The 18,384-nt window shown below is 38.0% G+C and overlaps 1 protein-coding gene across 1 annotated transcript in view; it reads left to right on the top strand.

The window, feature by feature from the left end:
- Positions 1-1,632: 1,632 nt before the first annotated feature.
- LOC134204059 (uncharacterized) overlaps positions 1,633-18,384 on the top strand; it is a 249,619-nt gene continuing 232,867 nt past the window's right edge. Inside the window, 1 exon segment of the mRNA XM_062678883.1 lies at positions 1,633-1,931. The gene's annotated coding sequence lies outside the window, so the exon portion shown is untranslated.

Below are 18,384 nucleotides of genomic sequence, written 5' to 3'. Positions count from 1 at the left end.
GCAGTGTCCAGTTATTAGACCGGTGTAGATGTTGAGATCCCTTTTGTTGAGACCTAATAGTTGTTGGGTTTTCTTGGGGTTAATCGTTACGAGCCTTTTGGATTGGCTCGTATGGGGAAGTGCATTCCAGTTTGATGTGATTTGACTGACCATATATTTGTTCAGTTCCATTTTTACAGAGCAGTCTAAGAACCCGCAGAAGGGCTCAGGGCCAATGAACCTTTCATTAGATCCATTCCTGGCTAGCTCATCAGCAATCTCGTTTCCCTCTAGACCCGTATGTCCTGAGATCCAATATAGGTAGACTCGATTGCGTATGGATAAGTTTTTCAAAGCCAGAATGCATTCCCACACTAGCTTTGAGTTACAAGTGTAGTTATTAAGCGACTTAAGTGCCGCTTGGCTGTCAGAGAAAATACATATTTTTGCAAATCTATACTTTCTCCTCAGGCATAATAACACGCATTCTAATATTGCATATATTTCCGCCTGAAATACTGTGGGCCACTGTCCTAAGTGGACAGAAATTTTTGTTGTAGGGCCATAGATTCCGGATCCTGTCAGATTATTCATTTTCGAACCATCTGTGAAGAAATTTATAGAACCTGTTGGAACGCTGGTCCACCTCCTTCCCACTCCTGGCGGGAAGGAATGAACACATCGTAAGGTAAGTCATAATTGACTACCGTTTCCATCCAGTCACTACAAATTCCTATTGCGGGATTTATGGCAAATTCATTTAATATGCTGAGGTGACCTGTAAGGTCTCCCTGACAGCAGTGTTTTTGTTCTCTTTAACCTTAGAGCACTTTTTTCCGCTTCCAGCTTTATGAATTGATCTAACCGGGGCAGGTGAAGCATTGCGTCTAGGGCCAAAGTGGGTGTACTACGAACTGCACCAGTGATGGCTATGCAAGCGGTGCGTTGGATTTTGTTGAGCTTAGCCCTTGCAGCAGCCTCATTAGTTTTAGGCCACCAGACAAGGGAAGCGTAAGTTGTCCTGGGACGGACAATGGTTTTATATATCCACATGATCATACTTGGTTTTAGGCCCCATCTTTTACCAAGGGTTTTTGAACAAACCCAAAGTGTATTGAGACCTTTCTGCACAACTGATTGGAGATGAGAGTTCCAATTAAGCTTTGCGTCGATTATGACACCTAGATATTTTACTTCACTTGAATAAACTAATTGTGTTTGATTCAAGAAAAGGGGTTTCAGTTGTACCTTTCTCCGTTTGGTGAAAGGGATAATGGAAGTTTTTTTTTAATTTAGTAGAGCTTATTATTTGACTCTCCAGCTCTCCTTCAAGTGGCCGACGGCGGCGGTTGCGGTCCGACTGAAACAGCTCTTTTGAGTTAGACTCGTGGTGCTCAAGTGTTCTAGAGTAAAAGTGTTAATTTTATTGATTACATTTTACCGCTTTGCTCCGTCGTCATTTTTCCTTAAGTCATCGGCCATTACCTTTGATTACCTACAGGAGATGGTGATCTCTTCATTCGGCGGGAGTTTGCCCCAGAGAGTTACGCACACGAGCGAGTACCTATGTGAATATCTAACCAAGTGAAGATAGTGAAAAAATGTACTTGCACCATTTTTCGGATGCGTGTGTTTAATGGTTCGTCATCATTGCTACTAACCTGGAGATCCCGAAAGGCAGCAAAAAGTGTGTTAATAAATAGTGTTTAAAGATCATTGAACCTGTGGGCAAGTGGTACTGCTTAAAAAAGTGTGTTGGTTGGCTCGAGAAAGCGAAAAAGTTGATGATTTTCGTAATTATCGACCCGGCTGCAATTACTGAGGTGGACCTGCACAAAAAAAACGGACAAAGAGAACGATTTGGTCAGCTCGAAGGCAATGCGTGATGATTTTTGCAATATGACCTTTCAGGTGTGGATGTAACGATTACATTATTTGAACTTCGAAAAAAGGTAACTTAGTCTTATGTATGTTCCATATATTATTTTTTTATTTAATTATGAATAAGTTCGCATTTGACTATATGCTTTTGATGGTATACAAAGCAACATGATTTTTAAGATAGTATTAAATGAATTTCGGCTCTGTAACGCTACTATGCGACGAGTGAGCCTCTAAATTAACAAATAAAAAAAATTTCAAAGGTTTATGATGACACAATTGACTTATTTATGTTCTTTGAGTTACTAAGCATCAGTCGAGTCAAGTACGAGACACTGAAGACAGCCTTACTGTTGAGGTCGAAATACGTATCTGTCAAGATACAATTAAGTGGTGGAATTCAATGGGATTGTACAGTAAAGACATTCCACTAAAAAGCTCAAAATAATTTTCTTATCAAAATACGATTCATAGTACTGTGAATTTATAATTTATTCTTCTTCTTCTATGGCTCTACATTCCAACTGGAACGTGGCCTGCTTTTCAAATTAGTATTCTATTAGCATTTCATCAGTTATTAATTGAAAGCTTTTCTATGCCCGCCATTGCATGAGTATGTATCTTGTGTGGCAAGTACAATGGATACACTATGCCCAGGGTGTCAAAAAAATTTCCAACCCGAAAACATCCTAGACCGAACCGAGAATCGAACTCGCCATCTCCGGATTGGTTATCCTACGCCTTTGCTCGCAAGGCTACTGGAGACCCCATTTCTATCATTATTTTATTATAATTTCTATAGACTAGAAATTATGACTTCGATCTATGACGAGTATCATACTTTTCATTTGATTAGATGATTGGACTGAAATGCTTTAGGAAACAGATTTATTCTCTATTACGGGGAGATCACCCAGTGCCGGACACATAACCCATTCAACGAAAAACTCTCTAATTATCTGGACTATGTTTACTTGTATAGGGGTCGTACACTAATTACGTAAGCACTTATAAGGGTGGGGGGTCGTCCATTTTCTTACGCTCCATATAAATAAAACATGATTTATTTGGGAAAAATCTTACATGGGGAAGGGGGGTTGAAAAACCCAGAAAAATTGCTTACGTAATTAGTGTACAGCCCCATACCATATACACAAAATATTAGCATTAGCATTGAGCAATTCGCACAAATTCGTAGGTGATACAAGCCAAGACTATTGTACGAAAGTAGCATCACTTTCATCCGTTACCACATATAATGATTTGGGACTAATCACTACCTCTTAGATGGAAGCGATGCACTCTACAATAGTCGAGATATGTCCTGGCCACGTCCTTGTGAATGCTGAGGAAGGGGAAGGATGGTTAGTTGGACACCTACTCAAGAGAGATACAGAGAACTCTACGACCTCTCATAGGTGCCACGGGAGGTTTTGTGATTGTGTGGAAGGTTATAACAGTAGGAATCGTTTTGGTAGAACGTTCTATTCAAAATTCCATACACTATGTCTGGTAATACGATCGAATCTAGCTGTGTACTTGCTGGGTCGCTTAATAGATATTTTACTGAATAAATGATGGGTGGCTCACTTGCCCCTATGGCACACTTGTCCCAAAGTCCGCTACGCCATGGAAATTAGTCCTGTTACCAACTGCCTGTGTTGTTCCGCCCAACGTTTCACCGATAAATTGCCTACTTTTAGGTTATTTCTGTACAGCTTGAATTGCGTAGCACGTTATTCTCAAGAAATAAACCAATTAAAACACGGAGATGAGCCAGCCTCGGGCTGAAAGTCTCCTAAATAAAGACAAAAAAAAAACAATTAAAACATTAATTTCCAAGCTTTTTATCATAGATTAGGAGAAAAACAGGTTTGATTTGAGGCCACGTGTGTATTTTCTATATTGGGGTACATTTTACGATTGCGAAAAATTGAAAAACATCACGAAAATATGATAGACTTGAACGTTAATATCTCAGCCGTTTCTCGATGGATTCTCTATTCTCTTGGACCATTCGATCAAGGAAGAGTCAATTCTTCATATCCAATGTATTAAATAAAATATATTGATAATAATTTACTATTGATAATTTTCTAACTAATACTAATACTAATAATACTCATTACATACATGGTTCTGCATCACCTTTGCGTACAACCCCATTGGGCTGCACCTTTCAGTTTTTATATCGTTTTACAATCGATGTTACTAATTCAAATTAAGCTAATATAAACAGCATATGGTGAATCACTTCTGGGGGTGACTGATTCTTAAAGAACGTCTCTCAAATAATTGGTCTTAAAGCTTGCCTCAACTCGGTATAGGTACTGATCCACTCACTGAAAGGCATTAGTAATGATGCTAATGTTTCATTTTACATGACCTGACTGAAGTAGATTTGCTTCCAAATAGTTTCATGTTACATATGCGCAAAACAGCTATTAATATATATTTTTTAGGTTTTAAACGAAAATGCGCTTTTGTTAGGTTTCCAGTAAGGAACCAAAAAAGAAATTAATAAAATCTATTTAATTATGATTTTTATGCATTATTAGGGTTTAATAGAAACAAACGTGGTATCTAATCACTTCTATGCTATTCCAGTGTACACATTGAACAAAAATTTTAAGGTACAGAGCTCTCGCGGGAGCCTGCATCTGATTATTTTCGAAAGGCGTATTTCCACTATAAACCTTTCAACAGGCTGATGTACGGGCCGTAACAGCTCCAGCAAAAGGTAGGAAATCCTTGTTTCGCATTTCTTATAAAAATATTCATTATTACAGCAAATATAAGTGAAAATGCAATAAATATTGACTTAATATGAAGGATAGAGTAAAACCTACCTTATTCACACAAATTTCGCTAGGTTCCTATGCTTTTGAAAGAATAGCGTAAGAACCATGTTTGGTGAATATAACCAGGATGGAAATCCGCCATTTTTCAAGTATCTCAAAATAACTTTTACTGATAGAAAATATTATTTTTTTCCATTACTATGGGCTAGTTTTCACCACATTCTATGCATTCAAACAAAAACTGCACTGCAATATTTACATTTTGGCTATTCCGCCCTTTTCAAATGTTGGTCTAGCATTATTCATTTTAGCCGAGGCGCAATCTATTACTCTCATGATTGAGTACTTTTTTAGCAGCGTGTATAAAACGCTTCAAAGGTTTTATACTAATGACACACTGGTGGTACATGTACCATGGTACAAGAATCTTGAAATGAGTACCATACCAATTATTGTCTTTATTAAAGATAGTCTTGGAATAATTTTCTTGTTCTCTTGTACCATGGTACAAGTACCACAGGTGTGTCTTTAGTATTAACCGCTAAAATGTACGCAAGTACCTAACATTGCATTTCACCACACGAATTCAAAAGATTGAACCGAGAAAGGCTTCATCACCGCTGGGGAATAAATTTGGGTTTTTCGTTACTACCTTACTAGATCTACGTAAATAGAAGCCTTTCATGTAAAAAACTCAAAATCGACAAAAATGGTTTATGTAACACTTATTCTGGCAACGTTTCACATTGTTATTTCTTATGACACCGCTAGTGGTGCAAAGGGCCGACTTGAAAGATCTCCATCTTGAGTGATCTCCCGGCTGTTGTAAAACTGAAAGGGTCGCTGTGTTTACGTCAAACAATTTGGTTTTGTTGACGTTGAAGACTAAATCTGCCGAAGAGGAGCGCGTAGCAAGGTCGTTGAGCTTACTTTGCATATCAGAGCGCCGTTGAGCTAGGAGTGTAACGTCATCAGCCAATTCGATGGTTAGAGGCTGCCATACAAGCCCGCGATTTGGTTCACGGTCAATCGCACCTACCAGAATCTCGTCGATTACGATGAGGAACAGTAGTGGTGACAGAGTACATCCTTGCCTCACACCAGTTACGACCCGGATCGTGTCGGACAAGACCCCATTGTGCAGCACTCCACAAGAGAAGGCCTCGTACAGTGCCTTGACGAGGCCGATGATTTTCTCAGAAATTCCTTTGCGTCTCAAAACGCCCCACATATTCTCGTCGAAAGCTTTTTCGTAGTCAATGAATACCAAGTAAAGGGACTCTTGGAAATCGTTGACCTGCTCCAGAATGATACAGAGCGTGACAATATGATCCACACAATCCTGAATCCAGGCTAGGATAACTTTGCATAGAACTTTGAGAACGATAAACAGCAACATGATTCCTCGACAGTTATGGCTTAAAGTCAGGTCACCATTTTTGGACACCTTCAATAACAAACCTTGCATCCAGTTTGGGTTGCGGTGTCCCAGATATTACGAAATACGAGAACGGTACAGTGTAGCATAGCAAGGGCATGAGAGGAACGAATCTACTACTGAAAAAAAATCATCGTACTTAACCCCTTTTTCTCATTTTCGATGTATCACAGCCAAAAATGAATGAACTTACGCGGTTTTCGCACAGACTCTCCAAGAAATATATCATTTAACTTTACTGGTGTGTGACAGTCTGTAAATTGTTGTTGTTATTGATACACAATCAATTTTTTTGGAGTGCTGTCGAAAATTGTATTTAAAAAATTCGACCTGCTGTTTGTATTCATGAACATTTTTGACATGGAATTCGGCATCGCATGCAATCTTTGAATTTAAGGAGACTTGATCCCCTTTCTATGATATCCACTGAACAAATATTTTTTCGAGCCAATCCTTCATCGAATATGTCAAATCTACACAAAAATAGCCGCCTGAGAATAAATTGAAAAATGAGGGATCAAGTGTCCCCATATTGACGCACCAACTTGAATTTAAAATGTCCTAAATTTGTGATCTAATGTTGACATTTTTACCAGTGGCTTTGTGCTGTGAAATTATAGAATTTGGTCATTGTTAGGAAAAGTTGTTCAAATTTTGCGTGATCACTTAAAAAATATTTAGGAGAGTCAAAAAAAAAACAAACCTTCCTGCACAATCAATGCGGTTGTCAATTCAAAATGTTACTCACTGTTACTCTATACTAAAAAATATGCTGGAACAAAATTATGTTGGTTCTCGTTAAAACAGGGGGATCATGTCTCCCCACCTTCCCCTACATAAACATAGTCTTTATTCAGCTTGGTCCATGGCTTCACGTCACCATCCACTCAGTCTACGGAAGGTTCGTGAATCGTCTTCGACTTGATTGATCCGCCTTGCTCGTTGCCTCACCTTCTAGTGCCCGTCGGATCTTCAAAAATGGTGGAAACTAAGGTGTATTATTTAAGAAGCAGAATAGATATAGTCGACGACGGTCAAGCTGTGGAACCACCAACGCTGGATGAGATTGAAAAGGCTCCGAATGACCTAAAAACAGTAAAGCTGCCAAGAAGGTGAGATCCCGGTCGAGATTCTCAAATTTGAGTAAAGCAAGCAACTGCATCAATCGACCCACCTAGTTATTCATAAAATATGGAAGGGGACTTTAAAGCAAGACCATGCTGGAAATGGCTGTGAAAAAATGAAGTTCATTGTACGAAAAAGGCAAAACTCGGAAACTGAGAACTCAAATCACATTATGGCGGCAAAAAACATAATAATTCAAATATCTAATCTAACCGTTTATTTTTATTTGGTAAACTGTTAATTAGTCCCTACTTAACCTAGCGGTAAGACGTGCGGCTACAAAGGAAGACTATGCTGGGTTTGATTCCCGGTGCCGGTCTAGGCAATTTTCGGTTTGAAAATTGTCTTGACTTCCCTGAGAATAAAGTATCATCGATATATGAATGCGGAAATGGTTCTTAGCATTGCAGTTAATAACTGTGGAAGTGCTCATTGAACACTAAGCTACGAGGCGGCAATATCCCGGGAGGCGGATGTAATGCCAATAAAGAGAAGAGAAATCTGTCAATATGATAGGGTAGCAGCTATTACCATCGGTTTTGTAACTCAATTTAGCTTGTTAGCTAAGACAATAACAATAACTCAACCATTCTTCTTCATCCTATCTGCGAGAAGGTTGCAAACTATGGTGCAAAATTCAAACAATATTGCTCCATAGTATCTACACCCAGAGCATAAAATATTCATGAAGCAACTTCGGTCCGAAATTTGACAAACATTCGCAATATTCAAAACATAGAATGTCATAGTCATGAAAATCGAATTCAGTTCTATGTGATACCTACATTACTTTACTCATTTGAAACGTGTTCAGATTTCAGATAATTTATTAATTTGTAAAATTGCGCATAAATATTCAATAACTAATATTTAACTGAATATTGACTGTCCAGAGCCGACTATGAATGTGTCTGGAAGTGAACTGACAATGGGAAGAAAGGTGGACTTCACCAAAAATTTTCGATTATTTTACACTCTGTCTACACCTCACAAATCGTATTCTAACAACGTAGCCTTGTCATGAGCTCCTCTTCATCTAGCTGTTTCTCTTGGTCTAAACACCGACTGATCATTAAACACAGTCTGCTGCTTGTTGAAAAATGTCGCAATATTTACTGTCTTGTTTTAATATTTAAAAAAATATCTCCTTTTCGTCACTTTTCCGAGTTCCTAGAAACTAGTTTGTGAATTCCAATTAGTTTGTGGAAATTCTTCAAAAGAGAGAGAGAGAGAGAAAGAGAATAAGAAATTCCAAAAATAATTTGAAGATTCAAATCCTAAGTAGCCGTATTTATGAACTATAAAAAAAAACGTTTAATTAACAATCTATCATGAAGATTAACGTTTGATTCGTAATACTCTTTTTTTCATTATTGTAATCGTATATATCGTAAGTATCAAAGAAATGATTGATCGATAATTATTGACAAATGCCGTTTAAATACAAAGGCAAAAAAGGTAGCTTCCGTTAAAGTAGATGTGGAATTCGTTTGTCATTCATCTGCCCAAAGTTGAAGGACATTTTATCAAGTTCCTGTAAAGTAGACATGTTTCCCCTATTTCATTCAGCTTCTTTCCGGCAGTAGTGGCAATGACATAAGAATTCGCAAACGCTCTGGTCATTAAGCGATTATAAAATCACCCGTCTACCTAATTCAGCAATTGTGAAGACTAGCTACTGTGCGGACCTACAGATAACTTGGTGCTAGTCGTTGCAATTATGTAAAGGCAAAAATGAGGGGCGCCAAAATTAGCCCCAAAAATGGATGGGTACTTTCTCCTCACAAATTCTCTGCAATCTAGGGGGCTGCAATTTGCATTTAGCCGTGGGTTTGGTATTACAATCATCTGCACAATTGAACCTACTGTGTGTGATTGATCGCGGAGAGCCAAAATTTGCTGACTTGGTTCAAGCCTGAACGCAAGAGGTTTGGGTCGAATGAAGGGCTGGCACTATGAACTGACTGATGCCTACAAAGTCAATTGAGTCGTAGCGAGATTGAGTTGGCGAAAAATAATGTGTAAAAAAAACCTTCAAACTTAATGATACATTTGCGGTTTGGCAGTAAAGGCGGTTTACACTGAATTTTACAAATCTCAACATAAATTACGCGAGCATCAGCAATGCTCACCGTGTATAGTCGGAATAATGCAAAAGTTGAAAATTGCTTGGACAATACATCCATCCAGGGGGCACATAAGCCGTTCTGCACGGACGATGTGTTATGTTCATGGCTGCTACGAAGTGGCCCGTAACTGTGTACAATTTTTTGGTGTCATGACGGCCGCGGCGGTAAGTTTTTACTAGCATCGAGCTTGAGCTTCGCGTAAAAACTTGAGCTGGCTCGAATAACTTCAGCTGTATTGGCAATTAATTCGATTAGATTTTGTTTTGGTGACACGGTTAACGGAAGTTTCCGCTTAAGTTGTAATGGTTTGAATACTGATTTACTAACGAATTTCTCCATTAAGATCAGAGCAATGAAAGTTTGCAAGCTGGTGGTACTGATTCATTAGTGTTAATCGCTTAGTTAATCCAATAATAGTAAAATGAGTAATTTCTTTCTAATAAAAATCCATCATGAATTGGAAATTATAATACTTAAACATTAATTAAAACAGTCTGACTGTCGTAAAAAAACGACGAAATTATGGAAGCCAGGGTAAGCTCTGGGGACCCCTTATTAATTGATGAAAAAAGGCCTCTAACGCACAATGGCAAAACATTATTCATAACGTGAATAAATTCAATATCTCGGTTCGGTATGAGTCGATTGCTTTAAAATTGTGACAGAAATCGTGGAACTTCCTGGGGAATCGTGCAAAGGTGGCTAATTTGACTGCACGAAGCTGCAAGACCTCGTTTTGCCCCACTGTCCATTATTAGTCATGTAATTCATTGTTTGATCGGAGTTACAAATAATCGACAAAATATGACACATTTGTCCTCAAATTTGGCTGAAAATAGTGTTATGTGAGCTCTGTCAACTTTTTATTTATTTACTAGCACGCCCGACGAACTTCGTTTCGCCTAAAAATTGATTTATTCTCTAATTAGTTCTCGAGTTATGTAGAAATTTCTGGTTCATTCGAATGGGAGCTTCCCTTTTCGGAAGGGGGATGGGTTTCAAACCACCCCAGAAGCATATCTTCCCTTCCAAAACCTCCGCATGGCAGATTTCCATTTGCTTGATTATTTCTCGAGTTATGATGAAATTGGTGTGTAAGGGAGCCCCCCTTTCCAAAGAAAGGAGGGGTCTCGAACCATCTTAAGAACCTTCCCCGGCCGCAAAAACTTCTGCATACACATTTTTACGCCGATTGGTCGATGTAACAACTCCCCGAATGAAACGATTCCCCGGAAAAAGTACTTTTTGCAAACACATTTTCACAATGGACTGTATGCGTCCGAAAAGAGCAGCGTTCAAAGATACGCTCAAGGGTGTCTTATTGGACATTATCAGCCCAATATCCTTTGGTAGTATTAGATGTTCTTGATCCTCCAAGATCTCCAAGTGATTTCCGAGGAAGCTTTTGTTCTAAAATAGTCAAACAACGTGTGTATTTGTTTTAGTAAAATCGCAAAAGGCAATTCCGATTGAAAGTATTGTGGAAAATAATTTTTCTATCTTTGAGATCAAACTTATGTCCTGTATATACCTTCTTAAGAAGTATAAGGCAATGGTGCATGTGAATCTTTTTAAACAAAAATAATGCGCTGGCGGATTGCACGACAATACCCAGAATGCAATTTTCCCGAATGCAATTTCTCCGAATGCTTGTCGATACAATCGATGCACATCGCTTCAACGTAAGCAATTCCAACTATATTTGCCTTGAAATGTTTATTGATCAAAGTTACCCCAAATTGAAAAATAAAAAAAAACTCGACAAAAAAGACAAATTTAAAATTAATTATTAAACAAGAATAACAACTTGTTTTAAAAATATAAAAAAACATGATTTCACTTGCGGAGGAAATATTTACAAAACAATTAAAAAAAATTATAATGTTCCCCATGATTACGGTACATGTGAGGAATCTTCATCGAGATAATTTTGCACATTGTCTACGAACTTTTTATCAAGAACAGGCAAGTAAGAATAGTAAATATCAGATTTTTAATTGCATCTCTAGATAAAAAAAGAAATTCAACAAACCTACGTGAAAATATACGTGGATTTTTTCCAAGTAAAATTAGTGGTGTTAGTGAAAATAAGTGGGGCAATTCTTTCGAACTTCTTCGGAAAAATGTTCTTAGTTTCTGCGAAAAATTTCTTTTTAATATCTGCTGAAAAGTTTTTTTTAATTTGAATTATGTTTTTCAGGATATTCTCCAGAAAACTCTCGGGAATTTCAATAATAAATTCTATTGAATTTTATCGCAATCCTGAACGTGTCTCCAGTGCCTTGCGAGCAAAGGCGTAGAATTGCCAATCAGGAGATGGCGGGTTCGATTTTCGGTCCGACATGGGATGCTTTCGGGTAAGAAACAATCTCCGCCACACAAGATCCATGCGATTGGCGGGCATATAAAAGCATGCAATCAAAATCTGTGATCAGTGTGTGATAGCTGTGAAATAAGCACTCAGTTTACAAGTTGGTTAAGTTGCGGTTTGATTTAGGGCCATTGAAGAAGAAACCGAAAATGTTCCAAATGTTCTCTAATACAAGTAAAGCATCACAAATCGCACTGGCGTAGATATTCTTCTCATGATCAAGGACCAAGTCTCAAGTATTAGATATCCAGTGGGTACAGTATTGATGCAGAAAACATTGTTATGTTGTATGGATTTGGTAGCCACGTGATATACGACTGCAAAAATGATTTGGTTTAGAAACCTCGCACTTAATAACTGTGCTAGTGCCAGAGGCGGCAATGTCCGAGTAACGGAAGTAATGGTCAACTCTGTTCATTTTTAATATTTTCAAGTTCGAATAAACAAGTGTGTCTCATTTTGATAACAGTGAGTGCGCCAACAATTTCAGGGAGGAACAAATTGATGTATTCAACAAAGACAGATTGATCTGGAGAAAGAAAAGGGTGAAGCGCCATATCACGCAATCAAATCCGATGAAAGTGAAGTGAGCGATAAAATAAAGAGTCTACAGGATGGCACCGCGTATCGTTTGTTATTCGGAGCGGTTCAACGGCAGAAGGTGAAGTGGACGCACTGGAAGAGTAGACGATTTAAGAAATAAAAACGGCCACAAAAGACCGATGATAAACCGAAAAGAATTGTACTGAAGAAGAAGGTGATGATTATGATTGAATGTCATGCGAAGGATTGACGTACAATGGAGTGATAATCAGGGCAGTCCGATGAGTCCGATTAGCGCACGGAGTAGGGGCTGGATTGTTAAATGAAATTGCGACTACGAAACTAATTTGAATAAGTTAACCCGAGTAGGAACGGGTTCATCCCGTCAGCGTGACTCGGTGGCGCTCGATACGTGTGGCATCAAACTGGAAAGTGAAGGGATAATGAATTTCAGTTTTCAATAAGGGCGGTACCAATGGGTAAATTTACATTAATTGATATGCCTATATCTCAATCTTTCGGGAAACATTTAACTCTTTATAATCCAAACTGACGAACGATGATGACTCAGCGAAAAAAGCCAAATTTGATCCATTTATTCCCGTGCATTGTGATCATTGTCTTATTATATTTTCTTAAGAATAAAAACAAATCATAGTTGAGGGACGATGTGAAGTAGTATAATTTATAAAATGCTATTATGTAAAAAGTAAAAAGAGATAATTTTAGCCTAGAATGTAACCGCATGTAGCGTTGGCTCATCAAGCAAGTTAATCAATACTACAAGTATAATACATAGTTTTGTAAAGTGTGAGTGATATTTATCATTGCTTCGTATAAAAAAGTGTATCAAGCTTATTTTAGTCACATTACTCTAGATTCATGCAATTCGTCAATAAGCGCATGAAAGTGGCGTGAAAAATCATTTTGACACGTTTTTTAGCAGATACTTAAGCATTGTAATTGCTTACCATACGGTTTTTACAAACGTCGTAGGTGAATAATGCACCAACCTTTCATAGGATGAACAAACATGTACTAATAGAGCTAAGATTAACAAAAATTTGCCGAACATAAAGTCCATTTCGCTCGAGACTTTTAATGGCTTAAATAAGTGATTGTGTACAATTATTATTGTTTTTGACTACTTGGCGTTAAGCCCAAAAATAAGCAAGCCGTCTGGTGGTATCATTTTGGTTAGAACTTTAATAAATGAAGATTCACAACGATAAATGTGCTCAACCACAGCATATTAGGCTAAGGTTTGAGTCATATACCGTACCAAACGATCCAGTTGAGCAAATTTTCATTTAGCTTCATGTGGCCAGTGTAGTGTCTAGTCATAACCATTTGTTCACGTATGTATTCGCGGTCGAACTGTAATTTCGTCGGTGCTGTGATTTCTCGTTTTATTTTTTGAATAAAGAATGTTCATCCTTGGTCTCACTTTATATCCTTTATACGTTTTAATGCACGAGTTGGTGTAATAATTCACTGTTTGGATCTATTGCACAAAGTCGTGGCAGTACAATATTTCAGGGATAGAATACCAGACACGATGAAAACAGATGAACTTGATATAGGACCAGTTATTTCCTAATGAAGTTGTAATAAGTGACCTGCAATTATACTTGCAGTTAATCGAACAGCTAAAGTTCTAGGTCGAATAATATTTCTAAATGTTTCAATACATACTATACATTTTATTGAAATAGAGGGAGTTCCTTGAGGAACTAAGTGGGCAAATATATGTTGTGTATTATTTACTCATAATTATAGAGAAGTCTAAAATAGGCAATAGTACTGTTTTCTATACACGTTTTCCTATTAGATTTTTGGCCATAATTTTTGATCCCATAGTACGATTCGGCCAATGGGATAGGATTATCTGTCGAATGCAACTTGTTGCGAGCAAATTGGTTGAGGTTAACACCCGAAAAGTGGGCGAGACTTTTTTAGCGTAGCATAGCATATGTGATTGTACACATCGTGGGTGGCTATACAATGCTCAATTAAGCAATCTACTGTATATTTTACTTGGGATTAGTACCTTTTCCTATTCAGTAGAAGTTGTATACCTGGCCACGTCCTTACAATCACGGAAGGAAGGGAAGGAATGTTAGTTCAACATCTACTAGTGAAGATGCAGGGAACCCATACTACCTTCATAGATGTCTCGGGAAGGAAAATTTGTGTTAGTGGGTTAGGTGAATAAAAGGGAGCTCTATTCGACAATATAGAGCGTTTTTCAATAACAGTATATGCTGAAAAAATATTAAAATATATTCATCAATTTACTTAAGAACCGTCCAAAGGAGGACAAAATAACCTGGATTTTACAAATGTTTCGCATTATATACAAAACACGTTCAACCGCACACTTATTCACCGAACATTAAAATCAGAACCAAATACTCGGATTTTACGAATGCTCTAAATCCTACCTGAAACACGTCCGATCACGCATCAATTGTTTACTCACTCGGCCGCGCGAACTATCTGCTTACTGAGCAGAAACACAAACACAGAACACAATATTTCGGCAAATCGCGCGATCGTTCTGCCGTCCAAAACAAGAGCCAACACGCACTGAACTAATTAACTTTATTACCGGCCGCGCAATGCAAAACACATTTCGGCAAATCGCGCGATCGTTCTGCCGTCCGAAGCAAGAGCCAACACGCACACGAAAAGTGGGCGAGACTTTTTTTTACACATTTTTGGGGATTACTTCTGATCCCATAGTGCGAGTCAGCCAATTCGTCAGCCTTTCGAATGTAACTTGTTGCGGTTTAATGACGAGACTTTTTATGCGTTTACACCCATATTCTTGTTTACGTACGAATATGCTTTCAAACGGAAGTTGATATGCATTCTCGTTTACGCCAGTAAAATCAAATGAGGAAATAATTCGTGCGAAAGTTTAATTCGTCCATAAACAAAAATAGGGGTGATAACGTATAGTATACATATAGGGGAACGGTTCGTCACTTCATCCCATAGCTCCTATTTCCATACCATTAAAAACAAAGCAATGAAAAGGAATTGGGTTTGTTTTTTATTTTTGTGTTTTTTTTTCAGCAGTGAGCACGCGTGTTAGCAAAAAAAGTAATGGGTAATGTTTTCAACATAACCGCGAGTAGACGTAGGACTTGTATAAACGTAACGTATTTACATTTAACTTTTGAATCTATGGAGTTTGATTATAGGCATTGTTATTTGAAATGACAACTTCCATGCTGTGTAGAATTATTAGCAATTTGTTTATTCAAAACTTCTGGAAATAAAACTAATAATCGGCCTCTATCCGTGAACGCCGAGCAATGCGATGGGCGATTGCATCCATCGCAACCTAAACCACTGCATCTGACAATCATCAAGCACAAAATGACAAAAAAATGCGCCCACTTCTTTCATGCATATTCGCAGACCCACCGGCAGTTCTACCGCTGGTGACTGGTAGGTAAACACAACGAACGATTGAACGAAACGAAAAATGTGCGAGCAAAAAGCATGTCAGTACGCGCTGCTGTCACAAATTGTAATGACTCGCACACTGCTGGCACACAAAGAAAATCTTCCGGTAGACCCGAAGGCTCGTAACATACCGCATTCTGATGTCCGTGTTAGGAACGCACGGGATTGGTTACATATGAAATTTTTACTGGCTTTGACAAGAATTGAAATTTTCAATAGCTTATCGTTAATAATCTTAAGTTTCAATGAAATAGGCAAAATGGTGGAGAGTGTCCGAGTCGATTGATATATAAATCTTGAAAATCCATAGAAAGATAAAGGCGCTAGTAACGTTCAAAATCTTCCCTTCGAGCGTAACGCTTCCGATTTCCAAAAATCTAAATGACACCCAGTATAGTAAAGAAAGACGTAAGTCCTACGTCTAAAAGGCGACGAGATTGGTGCTATATTTCTTTGTTTTGCGATGAGATGAAAATATGTTCAGTGGGATGGAAAACGGAACAGTTCCCCTACTTAGTATACGAGAAAGACAAAAAGTAATAGGGCGAACTTTGCCTGGCTGCTACCGTCTTCGAAATTCATCGCCTTGGATTTAGATAGGAAGAGTGGAATCGCCTACATCCTGTTGTTAACATCTCGTGTATAAAGGGCGGGCTCTTCTCCCCATCTATTGGTTCAATCTGAGAAACGAGGGCTAGATTGTATTATTGTATGTAGGGTAAAATGCCCAATAGTGGACCCCCTAGTAGCGGAATTTTGCTCTTCCTGTCATAAGGCTTAGAAATTTTCAACATATTAACTCTGCTTGATATCTAACAATAAGCTCTGCATCCCCTCTTCACGGTACATACATAAAACACCTAAATACACGACGTTATTCGTTGAAATTAACATTTAAAAGTCTAACTAAATTCGCCCTATAGTAGACCCCTTGGGGGTCCATAATAGGAAATTGCTTCCCTATAGTCGACACTTCATTTGATTTTCATGTCCCGTTTCGGGACGTTCTTCTTCCCTATTATGGACCCCCCAAAATATTCCTATAATGAACACTCTCGTGTTTATTTTTTATAGAATTGTAAAAAATCATCTAATTTTACTTTCCATAGCATTTCCAATGCATGTAATCAAATCATAGGACTGTAAGGTAGGTTTTCCCGATAGAATTTCATAGCAAAATGTTGACATTGTGCAGTAATAAGGCAAAAATGGCTGGAGGGTCCACTATTGGTTGGGGGTCCACTATTGGGCACTTTACCCTATGAACTTTCTTCTGGAAGGAGATTCTCTATTCATCCCGTGGATTCGCATAAGTGTTTTTGCTTAAGGAACCACCCCACCCATTTTTGGGCAGGAGTTTGATGAAATACAAACAATAGTATAATCATGATCAAATCATTTGTCAGATATGGCCAGTGCTATCGGCAGGCGCCTTGCTGCAATAGTTGGTAGTATCATCATCATCATCAATATCAGCTATGCCAAATAACATTTGTTCTAGCATTTTACCGAAAAAAAGATTCCTTTCCTAATGAAAGCTTTGAAAAAAGATCGTGGCGGCAAGGGATTTAAATAAAATATACTAAAATTTTCAATTTTTGGTCTTTTTCGAAAGGTTTTTGAGCTTATTAAGTTAGAATAAAATTGGAAACATTGGAAGTGTTGATCACTTTTGACTAAAATTGTGATAGTTCAGTGGTATGACCGGTGTCGTTATTGATTATCACCTGAGAGCCACTGAAATATACACTTCGAGAATAGGAGATTATGGTTGGGCGATCAACCGTAGTTTAATTCGCACAAGTTCTAATCAATCACGAAAATTAAAATAATATTTTGAAAAAAAAAGTCATTTCCTGTGCAAAGTGAGTTGAACTTGGATTTTCGCGACCAGTTGAAATCCTTAGACATTTGGGTAATGTGTTAGAATATTTTATTCAGTCATTTTTAATATAAGCAAAACAAAAACAATTTATTCTCATAAATTTGTACTAGTGTCTCGTTTTGCTTGAATGTCATTTGCAAGTAAAAGAGTCTATTAACCTATAACCACCAATTCATAGATTCAATTTTAACTATATTGAATCATAAGTTATGCAAATATGTCAGAAGTTGGTCATTCATATTATATTGTCACTCACGCATTCCGGTGATGTCAATACTGTCGGATGAATGAAATATTTACGCCAACTTTTCAACCAAAACTGATGCCCAGTTAGCCGCTGTGTGGAAACATCTTACTATTGGAAATGTTTAATAAACAAATATCAATACTAAATAGACGTTACCCATCGGCTTATGCAGCAAACGGGGGAAAAGATAAAAGTAATAATGATAGTACTGCAGCATCGTGACCATATTTCATTTGAGCTTCGCTTTTCTTCTGCACTCCATTATATTATACAGACAGTTTTGCTCTACCATCCAAACGCTCGTGGTCGTTAGCAGCGCGCGCAGACGATTATAAGTCCAGCAAGTACCAGCCAGTACGGCAAAGCATCACACGCGGCCAGCTGTGTGTCTCTTTACGGCAATTCCAGGGTAAATCAACCGAGAAATGAGAATCTAATTTTGGTGTCCTTCTTTGTTCTATACACTCTAGATGAAAAGATGAACTGATGTACAAAACTGTTCGGTGCG

The sequence above is a fragment of the Armigeres subalbatus genome, unplaced genomic scaffold (genome assembly GCF_024139115.2).
Source record: "Armigeres subalbatus isolate Guangzhou_Male unplaced genomic scaffold, GZ_Asu_2 Contig377, whole genome shotgun sequence".
Classification (NCBI taxonomy): domain Eukaryota; kingdom Metazoa; phylum Arthropoda; class Insecta; order Diptera; family Culicidae; genus Armigeres; species Armigeres subalbatus.
This window is presented reverse-complemented; position numbering and strand designations above follow the sequence as displayed.